The sequence below is a fragment of the Amborella trichopoda genome, chromosome 1 (genome assembly GCF_054954075.1).
Source record: "Amborella trichopoda isolate Santa Cruz 75 chromosome 1, AtrichopodaSantaCruz75HAP2 v2.0, whole genome shotgun sequence".
NCBI lineage: Eukaryota > Viridiplantae > Streptophyta > Magnoliopsida > Amborellales > Amborellaceae > Amborella > Amborella trichopoda.
Window position 1 is genome coordinate 15,044,105 of NC_142336.1, and position 24,505 is coordinate 15,068,609.

The window sequence follows — 24,505 nt, forward strand, 5'->3', positions numbered from 1 at the left end:
ACAACTGAAAAGGGTAAAATCGTTTTTTTTAAAAAAATTCGTTTTGATATGAAAAAAATAGACTCGATGGTAATAACTAAAACTATTCGGTAAAACTGTAATAACATAAACTATAACGAATATGTATGTAATTTTTCCTTCGACATCCTTCTCCCCTCTAAGATGTATAAGAGGGCGCACATGTTTTGGTACGTTGGCTTATTTCACAAAAACCGAGTCCTTTCTTAATTGCCATATATAAACATTTGATTATATATGTTCTTTTTGGAAATTTGAAGGAGCTAATAAAAGTTATGATGTTGTGGATTGGTATGGTTTTTCAGAAAATGGTTGGTCGTATTTTTCAAAGCTTGGCGTTGTGTTTTAGTACTCTTTGCTAGTATTGACACCCCGTCTACATGGCAGAATTAAAATTGCCATGCACATTAATCGAGGGATTGTATATTATAATACAATTAACTATTTACCTCTACTAGGATTAGATGATTTTGACATTGTAGTAAAACAAACGCTTTTATTGTATAGTTTGCTAAAAAAAAATTGTTACAGTTAAAAAAAATAAAAATTTTGGACTTTGAACTCAATAGCTCACCAATCACGTGCGTCCTTGGTTCTACCTCTACTAGCAGTAGATAATTTTGATTTTGTACTTAAAACAAATGCTTTTACCTCTATTAGAAATAAATAAATTTGATCTTGTACGTAAAAACAAATGTTTTTATTCCATGGAAAAAGTTTATATAAGGTGTCAACTTTAGAGGTAGAAGAAAGTGCACTTCAATAACCCATCAATGAATGTTGTTTAGTCACTAGAAAATTTTCCAATTGACCATATGAAAGAAAAAATGAATTTTAAGTCTTAAAAATAGTTCAGTTTGTAACATATTATCTTGACTGTCGATTTTTAAAATTTTCAAGTGTTTATAAATCTACTAAATCTACACCATTTTTAGGGCTTTCAATTTCATAATAGAGGTGAAAAATAGATGCTTAGGTCATGATGAGAGTTTCGGTACCGAGAAGTCTTCTTCTAACAAGATCTTGAGGTACATCTTACCGTGATTGTTTAAGGTTGTCACCTTATGCAAACCTCACCTTTTATTGGATAGTTTGCTTAAAATATGGGTGGCTGAAGTATATATGAGTATACACTTTGATCACATTGATCGCTTGTTCACCGTTGCTCTGGCGTATGCTATATGAGTGGGAACCTCTCCTCCTCAAAACATTGCTTGCCGTTCGATTGATATATGGGTGTCGTCTAGTCTGTGCGGGCCATCGTCCCTATCAATCCAATGGTGGGTGTTATTTTTTCCAGCAAAATTTTATGAGATGTTAGTGAACTTTTTAGCAGCATCATCAGAGTTTTATTCCCACTATTTAAGATCGGCTATAGTTATGCTTTATCAAAACCTATACCTCAGTCAGATTATAAATCACCATATATTTTCTCGCTATTTTCATGAATGTTTTTTTAGGGATTTTCCTTGTTATTTAAAAGCTTCTTGCTTGAACCAAATCATCTATCTTAACCAGTGTTGTTGTTCTAGGTTGACGTTGCAAATGACAAGACCGCTTAAATCTATTTTCCCTCATTCTATTGCTTATTGGTACTACTCCTAAGTTCCATCGAATTTATTTATTATAAACTCTATCATTCCTTACCTTTGTTAGAATTTGTAGGAGCATATATGCACAGACATTGAATGGAGAATGGAAGAAGAGAACACGACATTTACGTGGTTCAAACCAAAGCCTTATTGATTGGATGTAACCCAAATTTATTATTCATATTTTGATAGAGATTGACTTATTTGGGGATAGATTTGGAGTTGGGTTTTCTCGTTATCGGCTTTTAGGGGTAAAAGGTGGGCTTTTGGGTAGAATTTGAAAATGGGTTTTATATATCGATCAATTTTGCAATGGACTCGAGAGAAGTTAGTGGCTTTAGAATCCTTGAAATAATATTGGAAATCGTTTTGGTAGAGAGATTGATTTAGTGCACTATTGTTCTTGGGGTTTTTCTCTCTGAGAAAGAGAGAGAGAGGGAGAGGGGAGAGAATGGAGAGAGAAGAAGAGATAACACAACATTTACCTATGATGTAGGCCTACGGTTATTGAAAATCCACATGTCTCTCTACTAATTGTCATTATGTTAGTTAGCACTCTCTCGTACATATTGTCTACACGTGATCTTAGCCAGATCACGTGTAAATTTAGTTATATAAAGAAGTAGAAAAAGATAGGTCCCATCAAATTTAGATATATAAAGAAATCAATCTCAAAGGACTTATTCTTTAAGTATCTACGGCAAAGCTAGCTTTGGTGATGTGAAATACGAAATAAGCACAAAGAAAAGAAATAAAAATTAGAGATCTACTAAAGAAAAGTAGGAAAACAGGAATAAAGATGAATTAAATAAAATAGAGTAGTCAAAAGTACAGATTCGATTGAATGAAATGCCCTGGGGAAACAAGGATGCCGACTTTTGTTAACTGAAATAGGTTGATTTTAATCTTTGAAATTGGCTGCTGGAGCAAGGTCCTATAACTAGTGTTTGGACGCCAAGGCATAGGGTTTGGGAGCTGCAATGTTTGTATAATTAGGAATTAGGATTTGTGTTTGGGTCTCTCCTTACGGGAATGACTTGAAATTTGACTTATATAGGTAAAATACACCCTAAAATAAGAAGGCGGTGGTTCAGATGAATACGGAGGTGCCATGTAATTTTCGCTACATTTTCCAACATGGGCCTCTCCCTTACACACTGTAGTTTGTGGTGCAAAAAAGAACTCGGTTCGGATCCTTGACAGTTATGATCAGAACGTCGAACAGAGTAATGATGGTGGTTTGATCAAATTTGGAGGTTTCTAGAGGGGTCACAATATCTACTTCTTCCTTTCCTTTCATGTTATAGAAACTGCCTAATATAGAAATCTTGTTTTTTATCTAGTACTTCATCTTTTCATATTATAGAAACTGCCTAATCTAAACAACTGTTTTCTTATTTAGGGATTCTGCGCCTATTGACCTGCCTCTCTCGAAATATGGGATTGTTTGGCTTCTAAAAATGAAATATTAAGGATCCAGAGAATTTTAGGAAATTTTTATGAATATTGGGGTTTCCTAAATTTGGGATTTTGGGATTATTCAATTTCCTAAATGAGATATTAGAGAATAGAGTATATTCAGAAAATATTCTGGGCTGAGCTATAGTTTGAGTGTGGATTATAGAATAGTGTGCTCCAGCGATTTAGAATTTAGAGATAAAATTAAACTTGGAGTGGGTGCCTACACATATCCTTAACCATGCCAATATATCCTTGTGAGACTCCTTTCTTTTCTTGGCATCCACCAAATTATCTCTCTAGATATCCCATTGTATGTTTTCTCTAAAAGAAAAAATCTATATAAGGTTGCAACCTTATACTGTAGAAAGATGCATGCCTCAAAAATCCATAAAAAAAAAGTTGTTCTGATTCTGAAAGACCTCTAATTGATCATCTTGACCTCAAAATGAATATATATGAAAAAATGAGATTTTGAATATCCAAAAGTGGTATATCTTGTAATACATTATCTACATTGTCTATTCTCAAGATTCCATCTGTTTCTAAAGTGCTCAATCTATACCATTTTTTTATTTCTAAATTTCATTTCATCATTAAACTTTTTGAACCCAAAATTATATTTTTAGACGAGCTTTGGAGTTGCTTCTTACTTAGATTGTTTAAGGTTGACACCTTATACAAAAACCACACCCTTCTCTAAATAAATAAAGACCATAGAGAGGTCTTTTCAGTTCTCCCTAACTTAGAAAAAAGCAACTTCAAAGTAAATAGATGAAGTCAATAAATTGTTCCCATTTGAATTGTATGTAGGGTGAGGTTTGCATAAGGCTGCAACCTTAAAAAAATCAAAGTAAGCTGCACCTTCAAACTTTGTCATGAGATGCAATTTCGATGTCAAATATTTTTAAGATGGTTAGGAATATACTTTTATTTCTAATTATAAAATTTTAAACTTAAAAAATGGTTCGAATCAAGCAGATCTATGAACGCATGACATCTTGAAAATGGATAGTCAATATAATGTGTTGTAAGACATAATATTTTTGGGACTTAAAAGCTTTTTTTTTTCTCCATATCCATGCATCTCAATGTTGAGATGATTAATTGGATGGCTTTTTTAATGTCAAAATAGCCTTTTCGGATAGAGTTTTGAAGTGCACCTTAATTCTACAATTTAAAGTCTCAACCTTATATTAACTCTTTCCTTGTAGGAGCAATGGACTTTATTTTGATGTAACTTTCATAGGCTTCTCAGTACTTCTATACATGACACTTCTTGCCTTTTCCGTGTCCTTTTAGAACCTTCTATATTAACCAAATTATACCTCCTAATCGGTGTTGTATTAGGTCTATGTAAAATAATAAATATAAAATTCAAAAAAAATTGAAGCTTATCAGAATCTCACCGGAAGACTACTGAGTCTCGAGAGTCGAGCAAGAGAAATAAAGTATTGAATGAACATCCTCTCTCTCTCTCTTTCTTAAATTCTCCTTTTTATAGAAACTTCTCTATCTTATTGTTTTGCCCTTACATATATTTAACAGGATGAAAAAACTCGCTTAGACCGTTTTCTTCTTATGAAAAATAAAACAAAAAATATATATTGGTGGTAAAAAGATATGTTTTTCTGCTCCTAAATTTGTATCGGCCGGTTCATAAGTGAACCAGTGGACTGACTATTCTAGTCCTTGGACGAGCTGACACCAATTCACCACAGATTCAAGTGCCTCCGCTCATTGACTGAACCGGACCCAAAATGCAAGGTTCACCAATCAAACTAGCCAGTCCAGTCTGGTTTTCACAACACGAGTTTCAACAATGTGGAAGAATAATAAATGATAAAGTGGTAGAAAGAGTTCAAGTCCAATTGGATTGGTGGAAGCCCAAATTTTTATCTTTGAGAGGGAGAGTTACTCTTTTTACGTCATGTTTGGCAAACCTCCCTATCTATCGGATGTCCATTGTTCATATGCCTACTTCAATAGCTAAAAAAATTGAGTGCATGATGCCGAATTTCTTATGGGATTCTTATGGGGATGCTAGGAATTACCATCTTTTGAAGTGAGATATAGTATGTACTCCGAAAAGTGAAAGAAGCTTGAGGATTAGAAAAATTAAATTTATTAATCACCCTTCTTTGTAAATGGTTTCAGGCACAGTTTTAATTTTAAGGACTAGTTGTAATATCGAGTTCATTATGCTAAACATGGCTTCGATAGGCAGGGAACATGGATTACTAGTGGCAGAGGAAATACTATATCGATTTTCTAGGGAAACATTTTTAACTGCAAGCCTTTAATTGCAGGGTATTTGAGATATTCTGTTGGCGGTAGTGATCACATTTCATAAATGACTTGGAGAGATACCGTTAAAATATGTTTTTCTGGAGATCTTTGACTAATCCAAACGCTAAGGTGGCTGATATTTTAAGGTAAGAGGAAATGAGGTTACGTGGAATGCGAATTTTCCATGCAGCATGATAAATGATACGTTTTTTCTCAATTAAGCATGTTGCTGCAAGCTTTGAATGAAGTATATATCCTACAAAGATTGGTAGATGAGATTGTATAGGAGCTGGAAATTGATGGAATTTTTTCGGTTAAATCTTGCTATAGGATACTCTTTAATGACCGATGGCGCTGGACGTTGCCACATGTGGCTAAAATCTGGAAGTGGCCGATACCTCATAAAGTTCAAGTTTTTTTGTGGCTTGCTACTCAGGATAAGATCCTTATGTTGATAATTTGATTAGAAGGGGCAAGATTGTACCTAACATTTATCTATTGTTTAAGGCAGATGGTGAATCTGGGGTACATTTATTCTTACATTATCTATGTGCCACAAGGATTTGGTGTCCGTTCTTTAGGCAGTTGGGGGTAAGTAGGTCTCTGTCGTTATTCTTTTCCACATCTCCCGAAGATTGGTAGTGTGGTTTGGTAAGAGGTGTAGTCATGTAGGAAGTGTGGAAGGAAAGGAATATGAGAGTTTGCTATGGGGATTGTCTATCTTTTGAAAGAGTTCTCAATAATATTAAAAATTCCATATGGTGTTGGCTGTCTATTACAAAGGAGGTATGGTGCATTTCAAAGGTGGATGTGATAATTAATCTCCATAATTTGTTTTCTATGGGTGTTTTCAGGAGTAGATTAAGAAGTATTTGAATTCCACTTGTTCAGAGGAGACACAAACTTCTTTAGTAAATCTAGGAGTGGAGGGAATTGGTGTAGTTCTTCATAATTGGATTGGGGATGTTATTTTTACCTATGTTGGGCCCCATAGGTGTAGCCACTGTCAATCATGCTGAAATGTTTGTTCTTTTATATGGATTGAAGATCTTCATTAATAGGAGTTTGGGTAATTGTTGCATGATTGAAAGTGAATCGATGAATGTTATTAGGTGGTGTAATAAAGAGCAAAGAGTTCCTTGAAAGTTTAAAAAAGTTTGGCTGCATACCCTTGACATAGTGAAATTTATAACTATTTATTTTATTCATGTGTATAAATACTTTGGCTGATTCTCTGGCCAAAGGTGGAGCTTCGCTGACCTCATTTATAGTTTCTGATGATGTAATCCCATTTCTGGGAGTGTTTCATCAATAAAATAGATATCAATAGTCAAAAAATAAAAAATAATACGGATTTTGGTTGTATTTGATATGGGATTGTATTTGATATGGGATTTTGGTTGCAATCCTTAACGCTCACGGGCCGCCTTTGACAATCGAGAAATTCCCGGTATATATAGCATTCCCCTGTTTGTTTAGGGACCAAGGTACAGTGTATAGGGTAAAGTCGGCATTCGACCCTTGACAAAATCAATTTTTATATTATTTTATTAATAAATTATAATAATTTTGAATTAAAGAGATGCTTTATTATTATATTATATTATATTAAATCTTATATAATATTAGAAATTAATAAAACATTCATAACTATTCATATTACATTATTTAAAATATAAAATATATGGTAATGCTGAACTTTCGAAAGCCACCCCGAGATTCTATCCTCTAGACTTTCACCACCTAAGATACATACACTATTTATTTAACATCGGAAAAAATTTATATAAGGTTTAGGCCATAAACAATCAAACTAATGCGCACCTCAAAAATTCAGTAGAAGAAGTTATCCTGATGCCAAAAAACACTAATATCTTATCATTTGACCTTGAGATACATAGACAAAAAAAAATGGACTTCAAATCTTAGAAATAACGCATCTTATAATGCATTATCTAGATCATCAATTTTCAAATGTTTATAAATCTACTTAATCTGCATTATTTTTTAGGCTTTGAAATTTATAATTAGATATTAAAATAAATTAAATTTTCAAACCATCGTAAATATTTCGATACTGAAATGGCATCTTTTGACACTAATTGAAAGTGCCTTACTTTCATTATTTAGGGCCCCAGCCTTACACAAAACCACACCCTTTTATCATCATCAACCTTATAAAAGAATGTCGGTCAGATTAGATAAAAGTGCGGGCATTTTATCATCATCAACCTGAAAAAAGAAAGTCGATCATAACGAATAAAAGAGTGGCATCTTTTCATACATTAGAAGAATGATAAATTGCAAATATGTCTTGGATCATGTGGACTGGGAACAGTGAGTTGCACTAGCACACGGGCCTATAATATTAGAAAATGAAGAATATTATAACCCTATGTCCATTTTCCATTATGAAGGTGATATTACAGGTTTATTCTCCATAAAATCCCTTCATTGTGGTTCTTGAGCTTGATTCCACAAACTACATTGCTTGCATCTCTCTCTCTCTCTCTCTCTCTCTCTCTGTCTGTGACCCACAAAACACACACTCATGAATAAATCAATGATCCAAAACTTTGATGGAATTCACTTTTGGCAAGGTGTCCAAAAAATACTCATTCAGCTGAAGAGTCAACAGCCTTCCTGTTGAAGTTCAAGGGGCTTCCATGTTTCATCAATCTACACACAAACAACTTGTATTGAGTCACCCGCAATAAACAGAGGGGGTCCACAAACTTCTGTCGATAGTCCTCCAAGAATGGTAGACGCTTCGTCTACAACAGCATTTGGAGTACCTCAACCAGGACATCACATGTAGACAGTACACAAACAAGCCTAAGTAAATGATTTATTACTGATGTTTTCGTACATTGTCTCCATAACAACAGTACTTGTGATTGGGTGCATGTTTCATTTGAAAGCCCTTTTATAGTTCATATGTAAATAGTTATAGTAAAGAATTCAAGGTTATAAAAATTTTGGCATTGGGTATGACCTAAAAGTATGAAACTGTATATTACAGACTTGCACCAAGAGGCACAGGTGACCAGCTAGCATCTGACTAATAACAATGGATTCATTACGGGCCATCTGTGGCTGCATTCTCGATCTTCAAGAAAGTATCTCTGATGCAGTTTTATCTTTAAAATAAAAAGAAAATAAATGACAAATCCCGGAACATGGATAAAGGTCCCTTATATGACTCATTCACCCTTTGTTAAAGAACTCTGATAGCACTTTGCAGAACTGCTACACAAGTGAGGAATTGTATAGACTGATGACATGGGGAAATTAGATAGGGCCAAATGAAAGCTCACTTGATACTTAAACCTTATTGAGGCCAAGTCATTTCAAGGAGCAGATTTGAAGAACTGCTAGCAGCAGTATCCGCAAAGCCACGTCATGTTTGTGGGAAGGGGGACAGCATCCCTTGCAAATGAAGGTACATGTACCAAAAGCCGAAGAAAATCGCAAGACAAGTTGAGAATCTGGTAAAGGGAAAGACAAAGGCCTATAGCGACTGAAAATAACACGGTGTCTTCAAGCAATTACAACAATACCAGGAGGGGAGGAGGAAATCACCAATACCTCTTGATCTCAGTTAAAATTTGATCCCTGTCATTGGGTTCACAAAAGAGATTGATAGAGGGTGTGTATCAAGAGACGTGATTTGGGAAAAGTGGAAAATAATTAGTATTATAAGTTCTGGGATCAAACACTTATGGAAGATACTACAAAACGCCTATAGGCAAAAATGAACAGTGATTTCGCCTACCCTCATTACCATCCAAATTTCATCGCACGGTCACAGTTGTCCGGTAGTGTTTCAATTTTCATGTTTTTTTTACTAATCGGAATTATCTGAAATTTTAAGCGTGTGTACATCTTAGTGAGGCGCACCTAATCAAAATATAAAAAATTAATTCGTAAAATATAAATTGATCAAAATACCCCCCGTTAATTTTCGGGGGTATTTTGGTCAATTTATATTTTACAAATTATTTTTTTCATATGTTTATTAGGTGCGCCTCACTAAGATGTACACACGCTCCAAATTTCAAGTAATTTGGATATGTAAAAAAAAAATGAAAATTGAACACTACCAGACAACTGTAACCGTACGATGAAGTTTGGATAATGATGAGGGTAGGCGAAATCACTGTTCATTTTCGCCTAAAAGCGTTGGGAAGAGTTTTCCAACACCTATATACAATTCAAATAATAAGGGTAAATTGCATGAAGTCCCTCACAGGCACAGCAAAGTGACATATACAACTCTTTTGCACAAGATATCAATAAAAGATTAGATGTATTCAACAACTGGAAAATCATATTGGAAGATCTACCTCTGACACTTTATTGACTAGTTTCTGGGCAGTCATTTCCATAGCAAGAATGTCTGCTACATGAAGGCCGGTACTATGCATTGCAATGAGAAGTGCAGTCACAAAATGAAGTAAAAAAACATCATGGTACACTTCAATAAGCTTGGTTATGTTGTGAATGCTTGTTTTGAAGCAACTGGGGCATTGCAGTTACCTCCGTACAAGGGACTACAAGATGTCACGATCAACCTACAGGTCCCTGAGTAACACGTAAGGTCCATGACCAAATGATCTCATTGAAAGTAAAGGACATGATTTCATACTCACTTTGGTAAATGACAAAGATAAGAGCATTGTTTCTTGCTCCCCTTGAGTAATTAGAGAGGAGCCAAAAAACACAACAGCCAGAAGTGCTATCCATTTTGTCAAGGCAACCAAACCATTCTAACTCTGAATATGCAATCAGCACATGAGGAAGCAAAGAACAACAAGCCTCACCTAAGGATAAGAAAAGAAAAGTCTCACTTGATGGTCTTCAAAGACATCATATCAAGATGCGGTGTACAAGGATCACTCATCTGCTGGCTGCCAATATGCACAGCAAGAACAGTGCATAGTCATGTAACAAACAAGTAGAAGGGACTTCCAATAACTGAAAAAATTGCCTGATAAGCTACTAAACTCTGTTATATTCAGATATCATATCAAGAAAAAGAAAAAATCCATCATATGCTAGCTCCATTAGGCCTAGCCTCCGAAGTAGTCAGTTAGCTTTACCAGACTTAGCCACAACTCTCTTCTTTATGTAAGATTTAACATTTCATGTGTCACTAATGAACTTGTGCTGGATGTAATAATCAAGGCAATCATATAATCTTGATACCGAAAAAATTAAATTACATTGCATAAATCCTACATCTAAAACTTGGACTGTCGTTTCAGATGAGTGCCGCCAACAGACTCATATACCCAAACAAAAATTCATTAACACATACTGACAATATCACAAACACGTGATCTGTCAGCCAGATGAATGTGAATTCATAACACTTCATTGAAAACCACTCGTAATGATCGTGTCCTGAATTTTGAAAATGTGCTCAAAGCTCCTACTTGAATCTGTGCAGTTTTAAAGATTACTTAGAGAATTTATCTTCTAATTTTATCCTTGGAAGCTCAATCATGTAAATCACCTCCAAAGAAAATGAGTTCTTCAAATCCATGTGGTTAAATAACCATTGCTTGCTAGCTGTAACAGCTGACTCTGTCCTCAATGCCATGGTCTTAGGGCTAATGTCTCCTCATAATCATTTCCTTCACTCCTATGTATAGCCAAGTACCACCGCTCCGGCCATTATGTACTCTGTCCTTAATGTGATGATCTTAAGGCTAATGTCTCCTCATACTCAATTCCTTTACTCCTATGTATAGCCAAGTACCACCACCCTAGCCATCATCTCAAGCATACGTTTGACTCTTACCTAAAGCAAGAAAATTTTTGTCCTTTAGAGGAGGACCCAGTGTCAGGTTTTACTTTGATGAAGTGCTTCAAGATCCCCATTTAACCTGCATAACTTAAAACCCCTTTACTGCTTCAAACATAGAGATCATGTGACACCTTTGCAATTGCATGGAAAGGCTAAGCCACAATCAGCAATAGTAAGATACTATTAGATCAAGAAGCAATGGATATTTTGGATAGGGATAGGGTAATGCAACAACAAACAAAGAAACTCTTCCTATGAATCAGTAAATTTAATTGGGAAATTAACAGAAAAATCCTTTTCTATGTTTTGAAATAAAAAGTAGACCTGTATATTTTATATTGGGTGCAGTTGGTATAGAGCCGAGGTTCTAAACAATCAAAGTAAAGCTGACCTTCAAATAGTGTCAAGAAATGTGGTTTCAGTCCTGAAATCTTTGTGATAGACTTAAAAATATATTTTCATTTTTAGTTATAAAATTGAAACTTAAAAAATAGCATACATCAAGTAGATCTATGAAAACTTGAAAATTTTGAAAATTGATGGTCCAGAAATGCATTACAAGATGCACTATTTACAAAACTTGAAATTCATTTTTGTCTCATGTCCATATATCAAAACATCATTTTCTAGTGAATTTTTTTAGATGGGCTCTAATTTGATTGTTTTGAGCCTCGGCTCTCTATATAAACTTTTTCCTTTTATATTTCACATTTCTATCTCACTCTTAAATTTTAATTTTATTATTTTCCTATGTATCTGATTAAGCTCAAATTTTGAATATCCATACTTCTCACCATAACGAACTTGTCAAAGAACATCATTTTTCCTTGATCACTTGTGAATGCTTTGTTATTTACATTCAGTTTTGAAAAACTTTCTGGGTAGTTTTTTCAAATGTGAGATGGCATGAAGTATCAACTCCACAAATTTGAGCTTAATCTTATGTATATAAAAGAAAACACAATTAAAATACAATACACAATGTAAAATATAAAATATTGAGGATTAAATTTTTAGTTTTGATAATAAAATAGGATATTTTTTGTAACTTGAATATCCAATGCTTTCTACATTTCTTGTAACTAACAAAAGTTGCATACATTCTCTCTTTAGTATGCCAGAATTAAAGTGCCTGGCAATTCAAATTTGAGATTGGCATGCACATTTGGGCAAGCTGGCGGATTTACACTGTTCATATTATGCTCTCTAAATTACACATCATTACTACATTGCCTATGTTTTTTTTTTCTTTCTTTTATTTTGGAAAAGTAATCTATTAAAGTTTTATGATATCTTTCTTCTTAATCTATTTACATTTTGTTTCCACGCGACTTAAAATTTACTTCTCATGTTTTTTACTTCAGAGATACAGAGAGGACGAATAAACTACTATAATAGAAAGCGGAATGACTCAATCTCAGGACTATTCATTGAAATATCTACAGTCTTTTTGTAGGTGGCCATTATGCCCACCTTACCCACTTCCTCAGGGAAGCGGTTTACACAATTCAAATTCATTTACATGTGGTGGCCAGCCACACCCCAGGGCCTAGTCGTGGGCAGCCAGGCTGCCCATATCCCGAGCGGTTACACCTTGAGGACTCCAACCTCAGCCACATCCTAGGGTGAGGCCCATCCTTGTGCCAGCACCCCACCATGCACCATAACTGTTGCCCTCCACGTGCTAGCCGTTACACCATGTCCCACCTTGACTCAGTGAAGGTTCATTTGAATTTGAAGCTGACGCATGCCAGCTCACAAGCGCCTCTAAAGCCCACGGTTTGCTCTCTGTTGCCATGTTGTAGTGCACAGGCTCCTGCACCTGTGCACCTTGTTGTTGCCCACCGGTGACCCAAGGCTCCCACATTTCTCTCAAGTAGGTCTAGTCTTAAATCACTTCACTTTGAAGTGTGTCCATACCTAGCGTCCAAGCACAACTTTGACGCGTGCACCAGGTTGGTGTGTGAAGCCTGCAGAGCATAGCCTACAACAACAGAAGGCCCAAGAAAGGCCTCAGGCTAGCGGACCGATGTACCAGGAGAGGTTTGTGGGTCTCCCCCTTGACCAAGATGCATGCGTATTGCCTGATGTGCTAAGGGCTTGCCTGACCCCTTAGCCATCACGCTGCCATAGCCACCCTGCTCCATGCACCTGCCACACTACCCAGCAACATCACCCGCACAAGTCTACTTGCACCAGGTTGCCTTCACCGCACTAGCCAACTATCCAGCATTTTGCTCAAAAGGCTGCATGCGCCATCCGCCACAGGCCGCCTTTTACTGCAAGCACCAGGTTGCACGTATATCGTGCACCAGGTTGTCGGCACCAACATGGGGCTTAGGGAAAAGGAGCCTGCACACGATGGTTATGGTGCATGGTGGGGTGTTGGTGCAAGGATAGCCTCACCCCAGGACGTGGCTGAGGTTGGAGGCCTCAAGGTGTAACTGCTCAGGACCAGACCCTAGGGTGTGGCTGGCCACCACGTGTAAATGACTTGGAATTGTGTAACCGTCCCCCTGAAGAAGCGGTGAAGGTTGACATATGGCCACCATGAATGGTGGGCAATTACGCTATGCTAGCACGAAACGTGTGTGCATGGGCAGCCAATGGGTGCAAGTGCAGCCCATGTGGTGGGCGGCTAGGTGGCTGACCCAGGGTACATGGAGGATAGGTGGCCTCCACGCAGCAGTCATGGTGGTGCATGATGGTTATAGCAGTGTGCCATTGTAAATGTGAGTGAGCTTGGGGGCTATAAATATCCCTTGCCCGGGCCAGACTAGGAGGACCATGGCTATATACACTTGGTAATTGTATAGTGAAGACACTAGGCTGAGGCCCTATGGCTATTGTTGCTTTGTGTGACCCTTGTGAATGCGTGAAATTGCTCTAACTCTCTCGAGTGCATGGTGTGTGGCAAGGTTGGCCTAGCCTTAGTTGGTGTGGACCGAGGCATAGCATTGCACGATGTTAAGCGAAAAATTGACCCCGCATGAATAACCTGTATACCCTCAATTTGGGTCACGGGCAAATATGATAAGCAACATGCCAAAGTTGATACTATTAGTACTTCACATTTATCCTGAGAAGGCACACTAATTTAAGGACACTCTTAAGATTGCTCCAAATTTGGCCTGGGTGAAGTGTCCACTAAATGGCTACTAGGGGAGACCACAACGATTAGATCAGGTGCATTCATATGTGAAGATAACACAACAATGCTACATTAAAGCCCAAGAAATAGTGGAAATGGCTCAACTCTTTCATCTGGAAAGAGCCCGGGCTTAATTGGTTCGCGCTTGATGATTTGCAGCGCTACGTCCTAGGCTCCATTCCTACAAGGGTAGGGGCCCTCTCCCCACTGACTCACCCAAAAAAAAAAAAAAAACTTTCATCTGAAAGAGAATTTGGAAAATATTTTTCAACTAAGAGGTAGCACAAAAGGTTTTCCCATAAGTTCCTGCATCATCCACATTTACCAATAAAATCTTCTAATGTTAGTGCAAGACAACCCCAGAGTCTATCGTGAAGGACATTCCAATGGACCTAAGAGAAGAAAGTTCAAAAATGGAAATGAAGGCTGAAAACTTAATGCTATTACAAAACAAACAGAAAAAGTGGACTTGGTCTTATGTTTCCCTGAAAATTGTTGGCATTTCTGCTCTGAAGATAACATATTAGATACGACTGCGCGCTAGAGAGAGAGAGAGAGAGAGAGAGAGAGAGAGAGAGATCAGATACCACAAAAAAAGGGTCAAAACTCAAACTTAATGCACAAATTTATCAAGCAGAGAAAACCCACCCCAAAAAAGCAATAAGCGACAATAACAAGAGGAAACAGTAATGAATATAACAAGAAATACAAAGAAGAAGAAGAAGAAGGAAGAGGACCAATTAATTGAATCAATCAATAACTAAAATAAAAAGAAATGTAACCAATTCGTTACAATAAGCAGATGATGAAGACCCGACTAAACTTAACTACAAGATTATTGAGAGAGAGAGAGAGAGAGAGAGAGAGAAGTCACATGCAAAGGGACCGTATTCACCCAACATGGAACGGGCCAATATCCCCTGTTCTGAGAGCCCTGGCAATCTCAGAGGCTGCAGAGATACAGATTGAAATCCAACTCTTCAAAACATCCCACACCACCAACATGCTTGCTAGGTAGAATGAGAAGTTCCATGGAAAAGCCATCAGAAATCAGAGTTCAAACCCAGAGTTTTGGGTGATAAGAATAAAGAATCAGTGAGTGAAAATCAGCTTTCTAAATATGGGGAGAGAAATTAAAGGGTTGGAAAACAACAGGGAGAAAAAGGGGTTTGATGGGTGTGGACGAAATGTGTGTATGAGATAGAGAGAGGAATAAACGAAATTTGAAGGGTTTGTACGTAGTGATGAATACGCTACAGGGATTATTACCCCCTGCATAAAAACAGGGAAAAAGTTTAAGGACACATAATCTCTACCATAGAGATCATGAATATGAAAAATAAATAAATTTTAAAAATTAAAAATAATAATTCTATTAAGACAAAACATTTAAACTATTAGTTTCAATTGTTTTTAGATGGACCACCTATTTGCATCTTAATTTCAATTTTCCTTATTATAGAATATATTTTTTCATATTTTTACAAACGGATTGGGTAAAGTTATCAAATTTACCCCGTGGTTTTTTATTTTACCACTAGGTCTTACCCCTAATTATTATTATTTTCCATGTTTGCTTAAGTGTTTTTTTTTTTGCAGTTTTTGACTTTTAGGGCTGTCAGATTTCCAAAATTTAAACCACCTATTTTGTAGGCAGTGGCAGTTTGTTAACGGAAACATCGTATCGTACTATACTTAAAAAAAAAAAAAAAAGAAGGAGGTAATCCTGGAGGTCTGAATTTGTAACATTGAACTGTCCACCGAAAGTACAGGGCAATCGAACTTTTTCATTATGGCATTGCTCTACAGATAGGTTGATTTGATATTCTAGACACCGGAACCCCTACAAAAGTAAAATTAAAAATAAAAAAGGTTCAATGGTTTTTTAAAAAATGGCTCAATATTTAAAACATAGAACTAGGTGTAAACTTGAAAAAAATAAAAAAAATAATGAGCACTTGACACTGTAATAATATTATTGAACTTATTAACCAAGGGAAAAATTCAGAAAATTTACTCTATCCATACCCAAAAACTTCTATACTTTTAATTTGAATTCATCATCATTTTAACCTTTTTTCCAATTAATTCTATACGAATCCTGGTTCTTCTACTTGAACTAACCTGCACCTTCTAAATTTTTAATTTGAATTAGTTCACATAAATTTAAAAAATGATTAGATATATCCTATAAAATTATCTATATTTCAAATATATCAAAATCTCCGGTTAAATACACCTATATTTATTTTCTCCAAATTTTTTCATATGTGCCACTTTTATCCCACCACGGACCTATAATATCTATCGCAGTATATTAAACCCCAAATTTTTTCATACGTACCACTTTTATCCCACCACGGACCTATCATGAGGGCAATGCAAATGCATTTTGGTACACATCACCCCCTTGCATTACGACCATGTCAATGATGCAAGATCCTTCCCTTGCGATGCATTGTTTCTTGACTTTAGATATTCCTCCGCATGAAAACAAGGGAGAAAATGATGGAAATGGTTGGAAAGATGTTTTAAAGAACCCTCCACACACTATCACGGATTTGCTATGCTTATGACTGTTTTCACGCTTCTTGAATATTGAGGAGGCATCCCCATGGGGTTTCAGGAACCCCAAACCGCCTCGGCTTTAAGACCGTCACAAACTTGCTACATTTGTGACGGTTTGATGTCTCCTAAACATTGAGGCGGCGTGCCAAAGGGGTACCAAGAACCCCTGAACTGCCACGGCTCTATGACATTGTCATGGACCTGCTACGTCCATGGTGTTTTGGAAGTGATTTGGGGTTTAATATACCGCTATAGACATAATAAGCCCATGGCGGGAGTAAAAATGTCATTTATGAAAAAATAGAAAAATATGGGTAGGGATGTATTTATGGGAGTTTTTATCATATATATGAAATATAGAGAACTTTATGGGATTTTCTGATAATTTTCTCATAAAACACACTCAAAAGTATTAGTTTGTTAAAAATTTCTACAAATGATAAAGTTGCTCATAACTTTAATGTATATCAAATTTAAAATCTAAAAAATCATTATCCTAACTTAATGCCTCTAATTGTATCCATTATCCCTTCAATTGCTTATCCACTGTCAATTTTTTAACAATTTATTCACTATTAGCTTGGTGAGACTTTGAAGCCATTTTCAAGCAAAGAGAAAAATTCGTATGATGTCCTCCAAAAATCTATCTTGGTGATGGATTTTGAATTAACAAATTTTTTAAAGTCACTCTAATATATTTCTACTTTAGACTTATGATTTTACACCTTATAAAATAACGTAGATTTGAACGGTGGTGAATGGTCCCAAGATAAAACTTTAGATTATTTTTTCGAAGTCATGATAATTATAGTTGAGATTATGTGGATGTAAAAATTGAATTCCAATATAAGGATTTTTGAAAGTGTCCGCATTTGAATAGGTGTTTTGACTCACGTTCAGATACCCAACCTTAAGTAAATGGTAGATCATGATCATCATCATTATTTTAGCCTTGTCTCAATTAATTTAGATCGGCTACATGAATCTTAGTTCTCCAATCCGCTCAATTAAAGGTCATATCCTTAGTGAGGCCATAAATACCCGTATCTTTTTAAACTACTTCCAACCACGTTATTTTGGGCCTAACCTTTGCTTTTTTTAGTCTTTCCACAAGTCCCATATCTTTTCGGACTACTTCTAACCACATCCTTTTAGCCCTACCCCTTTTTAATCTTTCCACTTGAACTAACTCGCATCTCCTAACATATGTTGTATTTGATCGGTGCCACACATTATCAACCCACCTAAGTCTACAAATAGTAGATATCCTATTAAATTTATATTAATAATTTTATTTTTTTACACTTTTATTGTCAGAAAAATTTATTATTCCAATAGCAGTGAGGAACCTTAAATATCATGATGGATTCATTTTATGGATATATATTATCGTAATTATTGTGGGCAATCGAACTCGTCTATGTAAAAGAAAACAACATAAAATGGGGTCTCGGAAGTTAGAGAGAGAGAGATGAATTTCAAAGTTAGTACAAGTTATGAAGTCAATAAAACGTGAAGAATCCATTGTGAAACAGAATACTCATATATAATATCCCTGCAAAGAAAAGGGTGAGAACCCCGCATCCCTTTACAAGCATAAAAAAGCACACAAAAATATTATAAAAGAAACTTCACAAAAGCTCTCTATTTCTCTCTCTATCTTGCACGGCATCAAAACCAATACTTCCTATTTCATCTTAGGAAAAGTATCCCGATGTACGCAAGCAACCTTTCAATGATTGAGATCTCATATGGTTATCTCTAACGGCTGAGAATAAGTATAGTATTTTATTTTTATCTAAATAAAATATTTATTTTAATTTTGTGTAAAGATGTATTTTTATAAATATAAATAAATAAAAATAATTTAAGTTATCAAGATATCTCTGAAGATGTATTTTTTATTCAAAATAATTTTTTTATTAATTTTATGCAACCTTAATTATAAAAATAAACCTAAAACCAAAATTGCAGATTAATCTAATTTTAAAATAAAAAATAAAAAATGAAATTCATTAGTGGCCCTTGGATGAATATGGTTCAATCTAAACCAAGCGTCCACAGCATGTGGACGCAATCCAACCCTTCATCTTAATCTTTTGATGGGCTAAAAGTCATAAATTTTAAAGCTTCTATATATGACCAGTAAATGTGACTCTTTTTAGATCATTTTGTACTCGTTATTTTTATTTTTCAAAGGATGGGTATTGCATCCTTAAAAGTACATTTTCATGATTCCTAAAAGATTTCGTACTTCAGCAGGAGTATACTGTCCATTTACTCTCTTAGGCAAAACTCATGCTAGGAATAATGTCTGGATTTCAAATTTTAAAGATGTAATCTCTACAAACTATATAGACTAATAATCTCAATATACAAAAAAAAAAAAAAAAAAAAAAATCTAAAATAAACTCTCTAACTACTTAAAAATAACTAATGTCTCAAGATTGAATGGAGGCCATTCAATTTTTGAAGTACATATTTTGAGTAAGGGAGTAGATACAATATGCTTATGCGAGAGCATAGTATACGTGGTCTTTGTGATTTGGGTTGAACCAATCTCATCCAAGGGAAAATTTTGACTTTGAATTTTGAATTTTGAATTTTTATTTTTATTTAAAGTGATATTGATATGAAATTTGAGCTTTAGTTTCGTTATCATAAGTAGAATTGAATAAAATAATAATAAAATATTTGAATAAAAATATTGGTCAACATAAATTTAGGGGTATTATCGTTTTTTTTTATTTAGAATATTTTTAATTTTCTTTATTTAGTTATCTTTATAAATATACACCCAACATTCCAAAATTCAATCTCAATATATTACTTAAATAAAAAGTAAAAAAGCAAAATATGAGACTAATTTTTGGCCGTTGGATATAGCCTTGTGAGATCTCAACCATTAGAAGGGTGCATAAGCACCCTTTCACCCATCCACATGATGCGGATGGGAAATTCATTGGGTATGCAATTTATGTTAATGATTCATTATTTCGTAACATGCATAAACACCCATGCGTGTGTTTATAAAACCCGGCCTGGTCTAGTTAAACTGGCTGGGCAAGTCTACAATGGCTCTCCGAGTCCAGCGTTAATGGCAAAAGAATTTTAAAAAGAAAAATCTGGAACACCAAGCCATGTTTGTTGTTTCAAAAAAATCCAATTGTTAAAAAATGTTAAATTATTATGGAAACATACGGAAAACTAGGAATTGTTTAATTATTTTTTTTTGGAAACATACGGATAACTAGGAATTGTTTAATTATTTCGTCGGCTTCATCATAGGCTTTTTTTAATTAATTGGGGTCGCTACACGAATCTTAGTCAGCCATTTTGCTCCATTAAATATCATACCCTCAGTGAGGCTATAAGTCCTCATATCTTTTTGGACTACTTTCAACCACGTTATATTGGACCTACCCTATGCCATTTTCAGTCCTTCCATTTGAACTAACTCTTTCTCTTAACATGTGTTGTACATGGTTGCCGCCACAGATGACCAACTTATCTAAATCTACTATCTCTCGTCTTATCGTCTATTGGTGCCAAACCTAAATTCTCCCGAATGGATTCATTTTAAATTCTATCTTTTTTTGTCTTGCCACTCATCCATCGCAACATCTTGATCTCCATTACACTCATTCTATGGTATATTGTTTTTTTTCTATCCAACATTCCTCCCCATAGAGCAATGTTGGTCTCACAATTGCCTCGTAAAACTTGCCCTTTAGCTTTATTGGTATATGACGATCACATAAAATTATAGTTGCACATCTTTACTTCGCCCGCTCACCTCTAATTCTATGTGCGACATCTTCTTCAAACTCTCCATTTTCCTAGATTATCGACCCAAGGTATCGAAAGTACGGTCTTTTTTGTACTTCATGACCATCAATCTTAATTATTTTCTTGTATCTACTCCTATTATTACTAAACTTAGATTTCATAAACTATGTCTTTTCCTTCAGACAGACTATGTTTACTCTGATTCAACTCATTGTACCCACTTACTTTGTACCCTTACCTGTAAGTGTTCCTACATTCTATATGGCTAGACAAATCCTATTATCTAGGACTAACTTCTTCACTTGCGTTCGTCTAGGATATCGCAGGAACCCTTGCCTATTTTTCATCGTAACCGGGCAGTGCCGTGGAGTGTCGCTTCTAGGGAATGCTCTGACGAACCCTTGCTCATTTCTCACTGTACCCAGTGTACGATACTGTTGGACTTTTGATGGGAAGAGATAAAACACAAAAGCTCCCAAGATTACTGGCAGTGTCACGAGACTAGGGATCGCAGAAATCAAGCCCTTTCTCAGAACAATGAGAACTCAAAATTAATTCTTTGGTCTTCCTCTCCATGGCCATGAAACCCTTCTTAAAGAGGGATGGGAGGAGGCTGTTCTCCAACGTTCGGCTTCCTCCTGAAATATATGAGAAACGTGGCCTTGTAATCCTAAGAGGTAAGTAATTATTTTTTACCTGTTAGATAACAACACTTTATTTCTCTAAGAAGCCTCCATATTTTAGTGAAAAGCATATACTTTTTGATAAAATAAGGAGAGAAATATTGGAGGGTCCCATGGCTACCTATATGTGCCAACATTCTCCCACTTGGCCATGAGGGCCAGGTAAATTGAAATAATATCACTTAGTGATTTAACATTTATGAGCATATCCTTGTTATGAGGCTTTTTCACGCTAGTGCGGTTATCCAAAGTCATGTCATGGGTTTTTCACGCTAATGCCGCTTTTCTTCTCATGACCAAGACATCAAAAATATCCTATTTGGGAGACCCTAACTTAAATATTTCTAAGTCTCATCAAAGCTACATGCTTTGATAATATTTCTACACTTAATCCCTTTGTTAAAAAGTCTGTAATTATATCTGAAGATGACAAATAGCTTATAGTTATTTCATTCTTTTCAATAATATCATAAATGTAATGATAATCAATTTCAATGTGCTTACCCTTGGAACTATAAGCTCCATTTCCAATTGATGAGATAGCAGCCTGATTATTACAAAAAAATTTAACAGGTCCGTCGGCTATATCCAGCTTCAAATCATTTATGAAGCGTTTAATCCAGATGACATAAGTTGTAGCAATGCTACAAACAATATACTCGGCTTCCATAGTATACCGAGCTACAAAACCTTGTCAGACCAAGAAATACATCCACCTTCAAAGAGGAATACAAATCCAGAGGTTGATTTTCTATCATTTGTGTCTCTTGAAAAATTTGCATCAGAGTAATCAGTAACCTCTAAGTTGTCAGCTTGGAAGCACGACTTATAATTTTTAGTTTTTTGAATATATCCAAGTATCCTTTATATGGCTTGCCAATGAGCCATCCTAGGATTACTTTGAAACCTACTTACAAGACCATATGCATGACTCAAATCAGGTCTTGTATACAACATGATATAATTTATGCATCCTACAGCTTGAGCATATGGAATTCTTTCCATTTCAACTTTGTCACCATCATTTAATGAACACATTTTCTTTTATAATTTTAAGTCTTTACAAACATGAGTATCTATGGGCTTGCAATTTTCCATCCTAAATATCTTTAAAACACTTTCTAAATAAATTTCTTAAGATAAACATAAAACTCTCTATATCTTGTTATCTTAATACTCAATATATATGATGCTTCTATCATATCTTTCATATGAAAATAAGAACTTAGCCATGATTTGGTTTGGTTAATCATGCCAATATCATTACCGACTATCAAAATATCATCTACATACAGTGACAATATAACAAAAGTGCTCCCACTATTCCATACATATACACAATAGTCTAACCAATCTCAATGATTACATGATGAAAAGTAAAGTACTATTGCCTAGAAGACTATTTTAGATCATATAAAGATTTATTAAGTTTGTATAGTTTGTCTTTTTGCCTTTTAATTATATATCCTTCTGGTTATTTCAAATATATATCTTCATTTAATTCTCCATTTAAGAAAGCTGTATTGACATCCATCTGAAATAATTCTAAATCATAATATGTAACTAATGCTAGGATGATCCTAATAGATGAAAACTCTGCTACAGGAGAATAAGTCTCTATGTAATCTATGCTCTCCCTTTGGGTAAATCATTTAGCTACTAACCTAGCTTTATATTTATCAATGGATCAATTTGTATTAAACTTTTTCTTTAGGACCCATTTGCAACCGATGACTTTTCTATGACTTGAGTTCACTCAGCTGAGTCAAGTTCATTATCTATGACTTGAGTTCACTCAGTTGAGTCATGTGAGCTAATAGCTTCATTGTAGCTTCGAGGTTCATCTATTGTATCATCACTCATTGAATAATAATTATCTTCATTCATAAATATATAAAATTTTTCTAAAGTCTTAGGTGGAGCTCTAGTTCCTTTAAGCATGTCTTGTATACTTGATTCAATTGAATCATTCTCACCAAATATAGAGGGAGTTTGAGAAATAGGGTCTTTCAGACCCTTATCTTTATCAACTTCATGTAAGTCAATAGGCTTATTTAAAATATTTTTATCATCTATATTTTCTAAGAAATGAGCATTACGACTTTCTACTAATGATCCAATATCATGGTTATAGAATCTATATCCTTTAGAATTTTCTGAATAACATATAAAAGAACGTTTTATAGTTTTAATTTGTAATTTATCTCTATTTTGTGGTGGTATAAGCACATGTGCCCGAGAACCCCAAACTTTCAAGATAGTAAGGTCAGGTTTCCTACCTGTCCATAATTCATATGGAGTCACGTCTATAGATTTAGTTGGAACATGATTAATAATATATATTGTAGTGTGGAGAGCTTCATCCCAAAAATGAGGTGATAAATTTGAATGGCTCATCATAGACCTAACCATGTCCATTAGAGTTCTATTTCTTCTTTCAGCTACACCATTTTGTTGTGGTGTGTATGACATGATTGTTTGGTGTATTATACCATGCTCTTTACAAAATTCGGTAAATAAAGCCGAATAATATGCATCTCCCTTTTCTGCTTGAAGAATTTTAATATGTCTACCTAACTGATTTTCAACCTTAGCTTTATATTGTTTAAAAGTTTCTAATGCATATGATTTCTTACTAATTAGGTATATATCCACAACGTGAATAATCATTTATAAATGTTATGAAATATTCCATACCTCTATGTGTTTTTACATTTAATGGGCCATATATATTGGAGTGAACAATACCAAATAGTTCACTGGACCTTTTCCCTTTATGAAAAAGCTTATTAGTTAATTTACCAGAAATACATGGCTTGCATCTTTTGAATACAATTTCTCCTAAATTGGGAAGCAAGCCTCTTTTGACCATTTGATTCATTTTGCCTTTATTTATATGTCATAATCTTAAGTGCCATAAATATGGATCATCCATACACATAAAAGCATCAAAAGAGGCATCAAAATAACCAGAAAAGGATGAATTTTCATTAATATTCAGTCGGTACAAATTGTTAACTTTGGTACTAGATACTAATGCTCTAGAATGCTTCTTAATGGTGACTCGACCATACCTGAATCTTATTTCATAACCCTTGCCGTCTAGCTTAGGAACAGAAATCAAATTGCACCTCATATTGGGCGC

The 24,505-nt window shown here is 35.1% G+C and overlaps 1 long non-coding RNA gene across 2 annotated transcripts; it reads right to left on the reverse strand.

Annotated features, from left to right (window-relative positions):
* Positions 1–7,654: 7,654 nt before the first annotated feature.
* Positions 7,655–15,517, reverse strand: LOC110008151 (uncharacterized). Of its 2 annotated transcripts, none has more exons than XR_016045198.1 (4): positions 15,195–15,517; positions 10,181–10,267; positions 9,704–9,941; positions 7,655–8,036 (listed from the first exon to the last, which is right to left on the reverse strand). It is a non-coding gene; the product is annotated as an uncharacterized LOC110008151 (long non-coding RNA). The 2 variants fall into 2 exon arrangements; XR_016045196.1 differs by having other exon boundaries at positions 9,704–9,931; positions 10,010–10,267.
* Positions 15,518–24,505: the final 8,988 nt, after the last annotated feature.